Genomic DNA, 14,037 nt, shown 5'->3' with positions numbered 1-14,037 from the left:
ATCAGAATGGCAAGGTATGTCCTTGGGACTGATGGTGGTACCTAGGTTTATATACAGTAATTGTTCTACTGTCAAACTTAGTGAATTGTATGTTTGCAATATTAGATAAACGCCTGTTAAAATCACGCAGGTAGTTTGATATGAAGAATAACAAGGCAGGATGAAGTTAAACGAACACAGACGTTTTGCTGCACCACTTAAGCTGTTTATTCAGCTTACAAAAAATATGAGAAACACATGTTTAAATTTTTGAATTATATTTGACTCCAAAGCAGGGGGCAAGGCAGGGAGGACAAAAGCAAAAACTGGACCAGGGATCCACAACCTGCTCAGCTAGCCCTGGGGCGGTGGGCGATATCAATGCACCTGAGGGCTTGGATACAGGGCTACTTAGATACTGTTTTCTCTCCAAAAATGATACAGATCGGATGGGTATAGGTATGAATATTTCGGCCGATTCTCGCAGCATTTTAAAATTTGGGAGCCACTGCCATGCGATTTCCTATCAGTGCAGTCAAAAAAGTTTGTTGGGACTTTTGACTACTGCTGGAGCAGGAAGAGTTTTGCTTTCCGAGGGGGGATTCATGACGCTTTTATTTTAGCAGCAGGGCTTTTATTTTGAAGCAAGGCTGTTCTTTAGTGTCTTTCAGCTCTGCAGGACTCACGGTGGTACAAGTGGAAGTGCTGTTTCTGGTAGCTTGCTTCTCTTTTACTTGTTTCAGCAGTGGTTCTTGCTCTCCTTTATTGAATGCTGTAGATTTGGACCCAGGCAAGGAGCTAAAGGTGGAAGGAGACAGGCCACGAAATACTTGCAAAGTTTTCCCGGTGCTGGGCGTGGCCAGGCTGAGTAAACTTTCTGGGCGACTGGGGAAAGAGTCAGGAGCTGGGAGGCAGCTTCTGCTTCAGGCACGAGCCCAGGGGTAAGTTTCTGCAGTTGGAGGGGGGAGGGGAGAGCGCGACCGTGCGCCTTTGGCATTCACCGTTTGCCAGGACCCATTCTGTCTGCTGACGGTTGGGCTCGAGCTTGTTTACTCCTGTTGTCAATTGATGTTTTCTGGCGTTGTCGGTGTTTCTGTGAGGGGGTGGGGGGTTGAAGTCGAGGAAAAGAGTTTCGGGGACTTACGTCCCACGGGAGACAAAAGCGGACCGGAGAGTTTGGTTTTAGTTTGGTCGGACTACACGCATGACCGACGGCTGTTGCTGTGTCCAGGGTCGCTTCGCTGTGTGTGGCGGAAAGTTGGGGGCGGGCGGGGGTACGTGCTGGAGTCAGAATGTCGCCGCCTCGTCCTGCACACTTGCCCGGGCTTGGACCGGCTGTAGCTTCCTGCTCCCTCGGGCAGCGCTCCCCCCCGCCGCTTTCCCGTGAGACGTGCACCGGGGCTTCGAGTTACTGTGCGGGAGCTGTTGTTGTTTTCATTTGCAGCGGGTGAAATTCGGGCGTATTGTTTCTTTGCCTGTGGGATGTGAGACGGTCGTGGCATCTCGCGCACAGTATTGCAGTCCGCGCTCTCCTCATTAGGCGGAGGATTCGCGCGCGGTGCGAAGGCTTCAGCTTGGTTTTCAGGTCAGGGAGTCTGCTGGAAGAGAGCTCATCTTTTGAAAGAGGACAGGGTGCTGGCAGAGTTTTGTTTTCTATCCTTGAAATTTTATTCCTATATATATTCATTTATATATAATAATAATAATACAGTAATACAATACACAAAGGCGTAAAAATACAATCGGCTGTACACGGCTCCTGTTTCTGGAAGGGATGACCGGTTAAGCTGGCGAATTTGATTTGATTGATGCAGCCTATTGTGTGGTTAGTATTTCACGTCTTGGTTCACTGGTTGGGATTCCGTTCAATGGGGTGTACGAGTCCTAGACTTCAACACCCCTGGCATTATCCTACTGCTTGGAAACTGCTACAGCATCACTTCATGCGTGGAGAATCGGTGAATATTCCAAAGGTGCAGTCGTAATAAAATTAGAAACTAGAGTGAGGGGGGGTCACGTGTTCAAATCGGAAATTTGCCCTTATTTACTGAAACTTAAATGACTTAACCTAATGCTTTATTGATTTGTTTGGGGGGGGGGAGAGGGGGGAATGAATGCTGCGAATTCAAGTCATTGCAAATTACTTTTTGGGAAACTTAAAAAGTTACCAAAGTTTGTATACAGCTTGTGAGGTTACCTAGGTTTATGTACAGTAATTGTTCCACTTTCAAACTCAGTGACTTGTAGGTTTGCAATATTAGATAAACGCCTGTTAAAATCACGCAGGTAGTTTTGGATATGAAGAATAAATAACAAGGCAGGATGAAGTTAACCGAACACAGACAGACGTTTTGCTGCACCATTTAAACTGTTTATTCAACTTACCAAAAAAAATATTACCGTTTTATTAATTTCTTTGTAAGGATCCTCATTCGGTAGAAATGTTATTGTTGGAGGACGATTGTTTCCCATGCTGTGCTTAAGGAAGAAGAAAAGTCCTTAATGGATAAGGCTCCTTAGTTAGCCCTTTTGCTTCCTGCTCTAGTCGGTCCCTTAGATGATCCTCCGTTGTCTTTTTACACATAACCAGAATTTCTTTTCATTCTCATCAGAATGAGGTCTGGTAGCTGTGGCAGTACAGGGCACTTGTTCTGTGCACCAGCTTTCAAACTTGAAATTGCAGATACTTGTTTTGGATGCTATTTCAGCTAGCACACTGCACCACCCAGAGGCTTTCTGACTTCTGCTGTTAATCTGATTGCTTAAACATTGTGGGTGGTTTGATGTGTGTTTGTGTGTGAGCTTGTAACTCTTTTTTATTTCCATGCCTTCTTGCATTTATTACCTGTGCCTTCTATAGATACCTTCTGCCAATATTTTCTCTTATAGAAACAGAGTAAATGATGGCAGATAAAGACCATATGGCCTATCTAATCTGCCCATCTCAAGATCACTAAGAGTTTTTCTGCTGGACTGAGAGGAATCCTCAGTTGTCTAATGTAGCCTTGTTACATACCAGACTGTTGTGAAAAAACAATAACAAAAAAACAAATAGCAAAATATGCAAGATTATTTTTAATAGGTAAGACTTCTTATTCTAAGTTTTAATGATGTTATAATAGGGATTTATTTTCTTCAGTTCTTCCACTGGAGCATTTAACACATTAGTGACATCATAAAAGTATCTTTTTTTTTTTTTTTTTTGCCAGTTCATACTCAAAAGCAGCTTACTCTCATTAGTAATATCACACTGGACTTTGTTAATATAATACATTTTTTCAGATCTCCAGCATTGCATATTTCCGTGGTTAGGAATACAGTCAAACCTTGGTTTGCGAGTGTTTTGCAAGACAAGCAAAACACTCCAGCAAATGTTAACTCACAAAATGAGCATTGACTTGCTGTATGAGCAGGTCCCAGAGTAAAACATCTCGCACCCCCTTCTCCATACCTTGCAATGCACGCACAACCTGGGGCAGAGCTTCCCCCTGCGTGTGACTGTAGATTTTCTTTCTGCTTTTCTTCCGCACTACAGACAGTTTTTCCTTTACAGGGGTGCCAGGCCCCGTGAGGTATTTTGTGTGGCCTGCTCGAGGGCGATGTGGCGTTTTCCTCTGCCGCCTCCGGGTGTTTACCTTCTTGCCGGCTCCCTCCTCCGTCTTGCTGCAGTGTTTGCTCAAAGCCGCGGGCAGCTGACCTGGAAGCATTCCCTCTGACATCACAACATCAGAGAGAAGGCTTCTAGATCAGCCGCGGGAGGTGCATAGGAGCCACTGCCCACGGCTTTGAACTAACACTGCAGCAAGAAGGAAGAGGGAGCTGGGAAAAAGGTAAACACCTGCGGCACAGAAGGGAGGGATGGGACTTGAGAGGGAAGCACTGCCTGCGGCTTTCAGCAAAAAAATGACTGTAGCAGTGAGGAGGGAACCGGCCTGAAGGCAAACATCAATGACACAGAGGGGGGGGGAGAAGGGCATGTTGGGACTTGAGAGGGAGGGAGCACAAACTTAGGAAAAATGATGGAAGGAAGGAGGGAGGAGCATGAACTTAGGACACAGAATGAAGGGAAAGAGGGAGAGGAGCATGAGCCATAAGATGGAATAATGGAGGGATAGATAGAAAGAGATGCTGAGGTGAGGGAGAGAATAGAAAGGGAGCATTGGGTGTCTGAAAGAGGGAAAGAGATGTTGCACATGGGGAGATGAAGAAAGAGGAGAACTGTTGGACAGAAAGAGAAGGGATGGAGACAGAGAGAGAGAGTCTTCTGCATTACCACTTCAATCGGATTATTTTCCCTTGTGATACTAACAGAGGCTGGTTGTCACTGGTTCTCCCTCACATCATCCAGTTTTTTGGTTGTGTAACGAATAGTCCGAGTCTCCATTATATCTTATGGGGAACTTTGCTTTGATATACGAGCATTTTGGATTATTAGCATGCTTCTGGAATGAATTATGCTTGTAAATCAAGGTACCACTGTACTTGTATTTATGCTTGAGTTTTCAGAAGATTTTATGTTGTTCCCATATGACTAATATTTTAATTTTGACATATCTCTACAGTCCACTGCACTGTTACTCCAGTGTCCTGCTTGATGCTCTAAGAGGACTGGTCATTATGGATTGGATATTCCGCCTTTCTCTGGGTATAACCAAAGTGTCTTACATATATTATTTGCAGGTACCTTTTCTGTCCCTAGTGGGTGTACAATCTAAATTTCAGTGCAATAGGGATGATATGCTGAACCATAGGTTTATCCATCTGTGCTTGCGAGCATACTGCGGAAGATGTCAATCACAGCTTTTCAATTACTCCTCCTCAATCGCTGATGCCCCCTTCAGTTCTTCCTTTTGGAGACGAGTATGAACGTATCTCTCTGATCTGTTCCATTTATTTCTTTATTGTTTTGCAATACCTTTTTTTGTTTTTGTTTTTTAATGCAGCTTCAAATGACTGCTTTGTCTGCTTGGAGAGGAGCAGACATTTAAATCTACAGCTGGCAGATGTATCCTTCAGGGACCTGAACAGCCAGCCTGCTGAAGATTTGTGGAGCTCGGGATTCCGGGTTCTCAGCACTTGCTCACTTCCTTGACTTGGTCAGGAGCTTGAGCACAGACTGTTAAGCATCAATAGCATACGTTGAAGTGCTTAGGGTGCCAGCTGCAGCTTCGCCTCCCCTTCTTTCTTTTCGGCATTTGTCTTGGCCTGGGGTGTTGAGGATCAGACTGACTAAGGTCCGACTGGCAGCTCAAAGATTTCTGCATGGCAGCTAACCAGCAGCTTGAGGTAGAGAATCCCTCCAGATCTAGTTATATTTTAAAGGAGCTGAAGCAAGGTGCAGAACCATTTCCCCAACACATGGTCTGTGAGTACAGACTGTGACAGCCTATGAGGTAAAATCAGGGGGTTCTTGAAAACTGTGTGTTAACTGTTTCTGCAGTTAGGGTTTTGGTCCCCTCCTCAAAAGTCTTATTTTTTAAAGTTTTTAGTCAGCCCTGAAGCATTTTTTTCTGCTTTTTTTTTTTTTTTTTGAGCCAAATTCTGCTGTGGTGGCCATTTTGGATTTCCTGATATTTTTTTTTTCTAAGTTCTCCAACTTCACTGGGATCTCCTCATTTTACCTCAAAGCTGATAGAAATGGAGTTCTCGGACCTTAATATCCGTATATCATGCCTTATTTGCGCTGGATGGGTGGCTGAAGAGTGCCCTTGCACCATGTGCTACGCAGTATGGGGATGGAAGGGTGAGAGCTGACTTAAGTCCTTTGCATTACCAAGTCCCTTCGAGAACTGAAGATAAACCTCCCACAAACCCCGTCCTCCCAGTTTACTCTTCTGAAAGAGGTCCGGGCTTAACTCGCATCTTTTCCATGGCACCTGGACATAAGGATCCTAGTCACAGAGCCTAGGAGACCCCTTAAGGATCCCCGAGAGTGGCTTAAACCATGACTAAACTATCTCATGGATCAGAAATTCCGGAAAATGTTTGCTATGCCAAAGATGGATTCCTGTAGCCTAAGTGACCAAATATACTTTCCTACCAAGTGAGGGAGGTGTGGTTTTAAAGGATCCGCAGGACCGCAGAGTGAATTTGGTCCTCAGGAGGCAGTTTGAGGCTGCAGCCAAGGCCTCCTTTGTGGCACACACCTGTCATTCTAGGCTACAAAATCTGAGTCTGACATGTATTAGCTGGAATAGACTGCATAGCAGATGCACTCTATGATATAATCAGAGTCATGGGGAAAGTCTCAGCATTTTCAACTGTATACTTTGGATCAGGCAATGGGTGGGTGATTTGACCTCTAATGCAATGCTGAGCAGGCTCCCATTCAGGGGACATGCTGTTTTGCAAGGGCCTAGATGTTCTTATAGTTAATGTACAAAATCTTTACCAGACAGTAGACCCCGAGTAGCTAGATGCCTGAGCAGGGGGTCCTTTCGTGGGTCCTGGTGCTCTCACCAGGACTCAAGAGAAACCTCTTACCAGAGAGCCTTTCAAGGTTCCTGACAGAAATTCTCTGTGAACCGGAGAAACCAAGGTTCAGATTCCTTCTCTTCAGGGCCAGCCAAAAAGCCACAATAACACCCTCAAGCTGCTCCTCTGAAGATTGGAAGTCTGCTCTCAGACTGTCTGGAGGCCTGGGAATGGATAATGTCTGACCACTGGGTCCTGGAGATTATCAGAGAGGGTTACAAGATAGTTTGCACACCCTCTCTCTAACTGGTTTGTGGATTCACTGGCAGGCTGGCCAGAGAAGGCTGGAAAAATCTGTGCAATGTTATGAATATTGCTCGATATTCAAAACATAGAAGCAGTCACAACAGAAGATGGGCTCTGACAGAAACTCCATATCATTTATTATGCCCATAAAAGGCTCAGAGGAGTAGAGGCTCATCCTGGGTCTCAAACATGTCAATGCGGCCCTGAGAGTTCCTCGGTTCCGGATGGAGACTGTGTGGTCCATCATTGCAGTGGTGGAGCTAGGAGAGTTTCTGGCCATCATCCTAGATTTGACAGAAGCTTACCTTCACATCCCTATCTTCCCGGAACACAGAAAATTCCTGAGATTCCATGTGTTGGAGAATCATTATCAATTCTCGTTGCTTCCCTTTGGGCTGGCGACAGTGTCCCAAACTTTCACCAAGATTATGGTGGCGTTCATGTCCGCAGAGCGAGTTGGCAAGTACACCCGTACTCTGACAATTGGCTCCTCAGAGCACTATCCCAAATGGAAGAAGAAAAGGTGGTAGCGGCAGTTGTGGAAACATAGCAGGGCCTGGGATGCATTGTGAATTTTAGAAAGAGCCAGCTAGTTGTGACGCAGTCCCTGGAATATCTGGAGGACTTATTCAGCATGGTAGAAGGCCTTGTCTTTCTTCCATATACAGGCTTCGTGCATGGCATTACCTTGAAAGTACTTGGGTCAATGGTGGCCACAATAGAGGTGGAACCCTTGGCGAAGTCCCGTGAGAACCTACGGCAGCCATTCAGAAAGCAGCGCGGGGCCAAGCGGGAGAATGTAAAGCTTGCTCCTGAAGGGTGCGCTGCTGATTTGTTTTGGAGCTGGCTGGACGCTGGACCATCAGGTAAAAAAGGGGGAATGGCGGCGGCAGACGGATGGATGGACCGGGTGGGGGGGTTAAAACAAAAGGTGATGCGGGGGGGGGGGGGTTAAAAAGGTGGTGTGGTGGCAGGGGGCAGGTGAGTGGGTTTAAAAAGGAGGTGCGTCAGCAGCAGGTGGGTGGGTTTAGAAAGGTGGTGTGGTGGCGGGCGGGTTTTACACTGGTACAGAGGGGGGAGGTAACAAAATTTGTACCTTCGCTTCATAAGACGCACCGAGATTTCCACCCACTTTTGGGTGGAAAAAAAGTGTCTTATGGAGCAAAAAATATGGTACCTGGACTGGATGGTGTACATCCCAGAGTGCTGATAGAACTGAAAAATCCAGCATAGTACCAGAAGACAGGAGGGTGGCCAATGTGACACCTATTTTTAAAAAGGGTTCCAGAGATGGTCTAGGAAATTATAGACTGGCTACAATGATAGAGACTATTATATTATAAAGAACAAAATGTAAGAACATATACATAAGCATGGGTTAATGAGAGCCAACATGGAAATCTTGCCTCATCAATCTACTGCATTTCTTTAAAGGGTGAATGAACATGTGGATAAAGGTGAGCCGGTTGATATTGTACATTTGAATTTACAAAAGGCATTTGGCACGATAGACTTCTGAGGAAATGAGAAAGTCTTGGGATAGGAGGTAATGTCCTATTATGGATTAAGAGCTGGTTGAAAGACAGAAAACGGAAAGTAGGTTTAAATGGTCAATATTCTCAATGGAGACGGGTAAATAGTGGGGTACTTCAGGGGTTTGTGCTAGGACCACTACTTTTTAACATGTTTATCAATGATCTAGAGATGGGAATAACTAATGAGACAACTACATTTGCTGATGACACGAAGTTGCTCAAAGTTAAATCGCAAGAAGAAATTGCAAATGATGTTTAATGTGTGCAAGTGCATGTGGGAAAGAGAAACCTGAACTATAGCTACATGATGCAGGGTTCTACGTTGGGAGTCACTGCCCAGGAAAAGGATCTACATACAAGTTGCCATCATTGAGGATATGTTGAAAACCTCAGCTAAATGTGCGCAGCAGCTAAGAAAGCAAATAGAATGTTAGGAATTATCAGGAAAGGAAAAAAAAACAAAGATGAAAATGTTATATTGCCTTTGGATTGCTCTTTGGTATGGCTGCACCTCAAATATCGTTGCAATTCTGGTTGCCGTATCTCAAAAAAGATAAAGCGGAATAAAAAGATGACACCTTTAACTGACTTTTTAAAGACACCTTTAACTGACTATTCGATTCAAGTCCAGCAACTCTTAATTTTATCCCTGCCTATTGTGTTTTCCTTTTATGTACATTTTCTTTCTAAAATATTGTAGTTCTTCCCCCTTCCTATTGTATCTTTAAGGCACAAATAGCCATGTACGTCAAAATTAGTTAAGTTGTTTGTCTTCTTGTAATCCTAAAAATTTATTTTAATTATTATTGTACAACGCTTTGTACTATAGGATAAGCGTTTAATCAAATACTTGAATAAACTTAAACTTGAAACTTCCTCAGGCTGTGCTCTGCCAGCTTCCAAATGACAAAAATAACTTTCCAATTTCAAAACCAGGATCCTGCAACCTGCCTACACTGCTTGGATCAGGTTGCTCACAGTTCCACTGTGCTTACTTAAATCAGAATCAGCAACTTTTAACTCTTCTGTTCGCTTGATTTGTGAGGCCACACCACATTACTAGAAACAGTACTCTTATTCCTACAGTCTTCACTAGGTGTCCCTTTCTTCAAACATGCACAATTCATCAGGCTCCATTTCAATATCATTTACCAACAGTTCTTCTGGCATTTCAAACATAAGAACATAAGCAATGCCTCTGCTGGGTCAGACCTGAGGTCCATCGTGCCCAGCAGCCCGCTCACGTGGCGGCCCCAACAGGTCCAGGACCTGTGCAGTGATCCTCTATTTATACCCTTCTATCCCCCTTTCCAGCAGGAAATTGTCCAATCCTTTCTTAAACCCCAATACCGTACTCTGCCCTATTAAGTTCTCTGGAAGCGCATTCCAGGTATCCACCACACACTGGGTAAAGAAGAACTTCCTAGCATTTGTTTTGAATCTGTCCCCTTTCAGTTTTTCTGAATGCTCTCTTGTTCTTATATTTTTTGAAAGTTTGAAGAATCTGTCCCTCTCTACTCTCTTTATGCCCCTCATGATCTTATAAGTCTCTATCATATCCCCTCTAAGTCTCCTCTTCTCCAGGGAAAAGAGACCCAGTTTCTTCAATCTCTCAGGGTATGAAAGGTTTTCCATCCCTATTATCAGACGTGTCGCTGTCCTCTGAATCCTCTCGAGTAACGCCATATCCTTCTTAAGGTACGGCGACCAATATTGGATGCAGTATTCCAGATGCGGGCGCACCATTGCCCGATACAGCGGCAGGATAACTTCTTTTGTCCTGGTTGTAATACCCTTCTTGATTATACCTAGCATTCTATTCACTCTTTTAGCGGCCGCTATGCACTGTGCAGTCGGCTTCATTGGCATGTCCACCATTACCCCCAAGTCCCTTTCTTGGGTACTCTCGTTCACTAACATCCCTCCCATTGTATAGTTGTACCTCGGGTTTCTGCTTCTCAGATGCAATACTTTACATTTCTCAAAGTTGAACTTCATCTGCCATCTCGTTGCCCATTCTCCTAGTTTGCTCAAGTCCCTTTGCAATTCTTCACAGTCCTCTTTAGTCCGAGCTCCACTAAATAGTATGGTGTTGTCCGCAAATTTTATTATCTCACACTTCGTCCCTGTTTCTAGATCATTTATGAATATATTAAATAGCAGCGGCCCGAGCACCAAGCTCTACGGAACACCACTCGTGACCCTCCTCCATTCCGAGTAGTGGCCCTTCACCCCTACCCTCTGTTTCCTACCCGCCAACCAGTTTCTGATCCATCTATGTACGTCTCCGTCCACCCCATGGTTCTTCAGTTTCTGGAGTAGACGCTCGTGTGGCACCTTGTCAAAGGCTTTTTGGAAATCCAGGTATATGATGTCTTTGGGGGTCTCCTCTGTCCATCTGTTTGTTAATTCCATCACCTTCAGAAGAATTATTAGAAGCCTCAGTCCTGAGGTTTCCTATCTGATTTCTTTGAGGAGTAATGGTTTCTGTCCTCTGAACCCTTGGCTGCACAGATCTGCTCCTCTCAGAGGATTCAGGTATCCTGTGGGTTTGTGGCTGCCTCCATTGCCCTATGACAATGCCCTCCCAAGGGAAGTGGTGGAGAGGAAAACAGTGGGATGAATTAAAAAAAAAAGCATGGGATAAACATAGAGCAGGGGTAGGCAATTCCGGTCCTTGAGAGCCGGAGCCAGGTCAGGTTTTCAGGATATCCACAATGAATATGTATGATATGGATTTGCATGCACTGCCTCCTTGAGATGCAAATCTATCTCATGCATATTTATTGTGGATATCCTGAAAACCTGACCTGGCTCCAGCTCTCGAGGACTGGAATTGCCTACCCCTGGGATAGAGGATCTCTAATTAATTAGAAAATGAAGGATGTAAATTAATGAACTAACCCCCTTTTTTATTAACACATAGAAGGGTTAAGGCCAGTACTGGACAGACTTGCATGGTCTATGTCCCATATGTGGTGATTTGGTGTAGGTTGGGCTGGGGAGGGCATCAATGGGAACTCCACTAACTTGGAACATGAGGATGTTACTGGCCGGACTTTATGGTAGATATCCTGCAAACAGGATGGTTGGATAGGCTGGAGTGAGCTTGGACGGCAACTTCAGCATTTGGAACCTAGGACAATACCATGTGGACTTTACAGTCTATGACTCTGAAATATCAGAGAAGAGGCAAGTTAATTTAATTATGTATTTTTAATGGGTATAACTAATGGGCAGACTGGATGGACCGTTCAGGTCTTTTATCTGCCATCATTATCTATGTTACTATGAACTGCAGAGAAAAATGTCTTAAAAATGAGTTTTGAAAGTAGATTTTATTTTTGTAAAAGTGTTTAAATTACTATCTATTGCTTTTTGCTATTTTGGGGATTTTTTGTTTTGAAAGTGAGCTCCATAGGGCATTTCTTTATGTATAAAATTAGGACTAATAGACCACAAATATATATTTTTTTTGTTCAGGTTCTTTGTTCAAATTTCAAATAAATATAAGTATAAAGTGATAAATTTACCATATTATAATTTATTTTTACTTTAAAGCTTGAGTCAGAGTTGGTAATTTTTTTTACTCCAGCTAAAATTGTTTCTGTCTCCATGTCCAACTCCATGACCATAACTCCACAGCCCTTCTTGTAATTACCGCCCCATGTTGAATTTACTATTCATAGCAGTTTACTCAACATGGTCCTCCTTATAGTTTTCAGGCTACACAGAAAAGATCTGTATTCTGCAGCTTGGACTTTAGCGCTGAATCCATTATGAAAGTACTATTAAATGAGATTCACAGTTCTTTACATGATGGGAGATTGTTGCTGATTTGTCTTTTAGTTTTGTCACCAGCCTTTGACTTGTCAGCAGAAGCTGGTGATATACCATGGCCAACCGCTTTTGTTACTGGAGGTAGTTTTAGAATGGTTTATATCAGGGGTGTCCAATGTCGGTCCTCGAGGGCCGCAATCCAGTCGGGTTTTCAGGATTTCCCCAATGAATATGCATTGAAAGCAGTGCATGCAAATAGATCTCATGCATATTCATTGGGGAAATCCTGAAAACCCGACTGGATTGCGGCCCTCGAGGACCGACATTGGACACCCCTGGTTTATATTGTACCTTTGTACTAGGTCTTTTTGGGTCAGTTCTGATTCTCTTTATTTTTTGTATCGCTTATTAACATGTGGTGTACCTAATGGTGTGCCTAAGAGGTTGGTCCTGGCCCCCAATTCTGTTTAATATCTTTCTCTACCTATAGCTACATTAACTCAAAGTCTGGGGGAAAATAGTTAATATTTTCATGATGATGTTAGTGGTGTATATTCATCCTTTGACCCTGGTCTCTCATCTTTTCTTTAGTGGCTGTGATAGATGACTTGCTGATTTTCATTTAAAGGATTTAATTTTTAACTGTCAGGCTATTTGATTTATGGGCAAATTGTGTAAATCAGACTTAAGACTGATTCTTCTGGGCCTCCTGATCTTTTGGTAGACTCTATTAGAATTCTGGATTGCATCATTGACTCCTGGTTATATATTGAAGAACAGGTTTCCACAATGATTAGGTCATGTTTTCTGACTTTGAGACAGATTGAATCTTTTCATTCATGCCTCACCAGTAGGACACCACAGAACTTAATTTTCTCACTAAGCTTGAGTCAGATTGATTACTGTAATTCTGTCTATAGTACATTGAAGTTATTATCCATAGATTGAAAAAAAAAAAAAATCCAGAATACAGCAGTTAGACTGCTGTGCTTTGCACACACATTTGATATGTCACACCACTAGTGAGAGAGAAAACTGGCTTCTAATGAATTTCCAAATTAAATTCAAAGTCTTAATTTTAGCTCATAGGGTGATAGATGTTTAGCAAATAAAAAACAATTAGGGGGAATAGCAACATGGAGGAAACAGCAGGCTACTACCCACTTGGAATATGAAAAGGTGAACTCATGAATAATACAAAGAAAGATGAATATATGATATGCAGAAACTATAATAATAGTACACATACATAGATGGCATAAATAGGTAAGATGTACATATATTTAACTGAAGCTCAAACACCTGTATCAAAGTTCATGCAAACTGCTCTGAAGCTGTATAGAAGCTTCCAGTAAACATATATCAGAACTAATTATTCCATGTATACCTTTGCAGAGCTGAAGACTGTAACATGATAAGCTAACTTATGCTTCATAATCCTGGTTTGATATACATGGCATTCAGCTTTTTTTTTTTTCTGGCATCTTCCCTTTAAAATTGTCCTGAAAACTCATTTTTTTTTTTGTATTGACTTTTGATGACAGTATCCTCTATCTCTTGCTACCTTTGTCTTATTTTTTTGTACTGGTGGTGATGTTTTTGTATTATTATTGTTTTATACCTCTTTATTGTCTTTTCAAAAGGCAGTTAAGAATAAACTTATGATAATGATAATATGCACGAGTACCTTCATAAAATTGTTTCTCCATAAGTTCATGCACAAAATTGTACCTGCGCTGAGGCAGGAAGAACTTCATGAGTGTATACATATTTTAGTAAGAACTGTTAAGTATGTACCTATAATAGGTATATAACTTCTATCCCACCCCTGCTATACCTTTTCCTTGACGCAGGAACTCCTATACAAATAGGACTTGGTTCTATAAATGGTGCCCAAATTTGGGCACTGATAAAAAAAACATAGTGCTATGCTAAGTGCTATTTTATAAATGGTGCTCAACAGTTGAGTGTTGTTTATAGAATAGTGTTTGGTGCTAGAAACCATGCCCAATTTTGGGTACAA

General features: G+C 42.9%; 1 protein-coding gene across 11 annotated transcripts in view; it reads left to right on the top strand.

Moving 5' to 3' along the window:
* The first annotated feature begins 367 nt into the window (after positions 1-367).
* Positions 368-14,037, top strand: part of GULP1 (GULP PTB domain containing engulfment adaptor 1) — a 282,238-nt gene continuing 268,568 nt past the window's right edge. For 2 of the 11 annotated variants that reach the window (XM_033945464.1, XM_033945471.1), the window contains exon 1: positions 372-920. The gene's annotated coding sequence lies outside the window, so the exon portion shown is untranslated. Of the gene's footprint in view, positions 921-14,037 lie in introns of all 11 variants that reach the window. The other 9 variants (XM_033945461.1, XM_033945459.1, XM_033945466.1 and 6 more) reach the window with 8 other exon arrangements.

Source organism: Geotrypetes seraphini, chromosome 5 (assembly GCF_902459505.1).
Source record: "Geotrypetes seraphini chromosome 5, aGeoSer1.1, whole genome shotgun sequence".
Taxonomy (NCBI): Eukaryota; Metazoa; Chordata; class Amphibia; order Gymnophiona; family Dermophiidae; genus Geotrypetes; species Geotrypetes seraphini.
The sequence above is the reverse complement of the archived record's forward strand: the minus strand, read 5'-3'. Positions and strand labels throughout refer to the sequence as shown.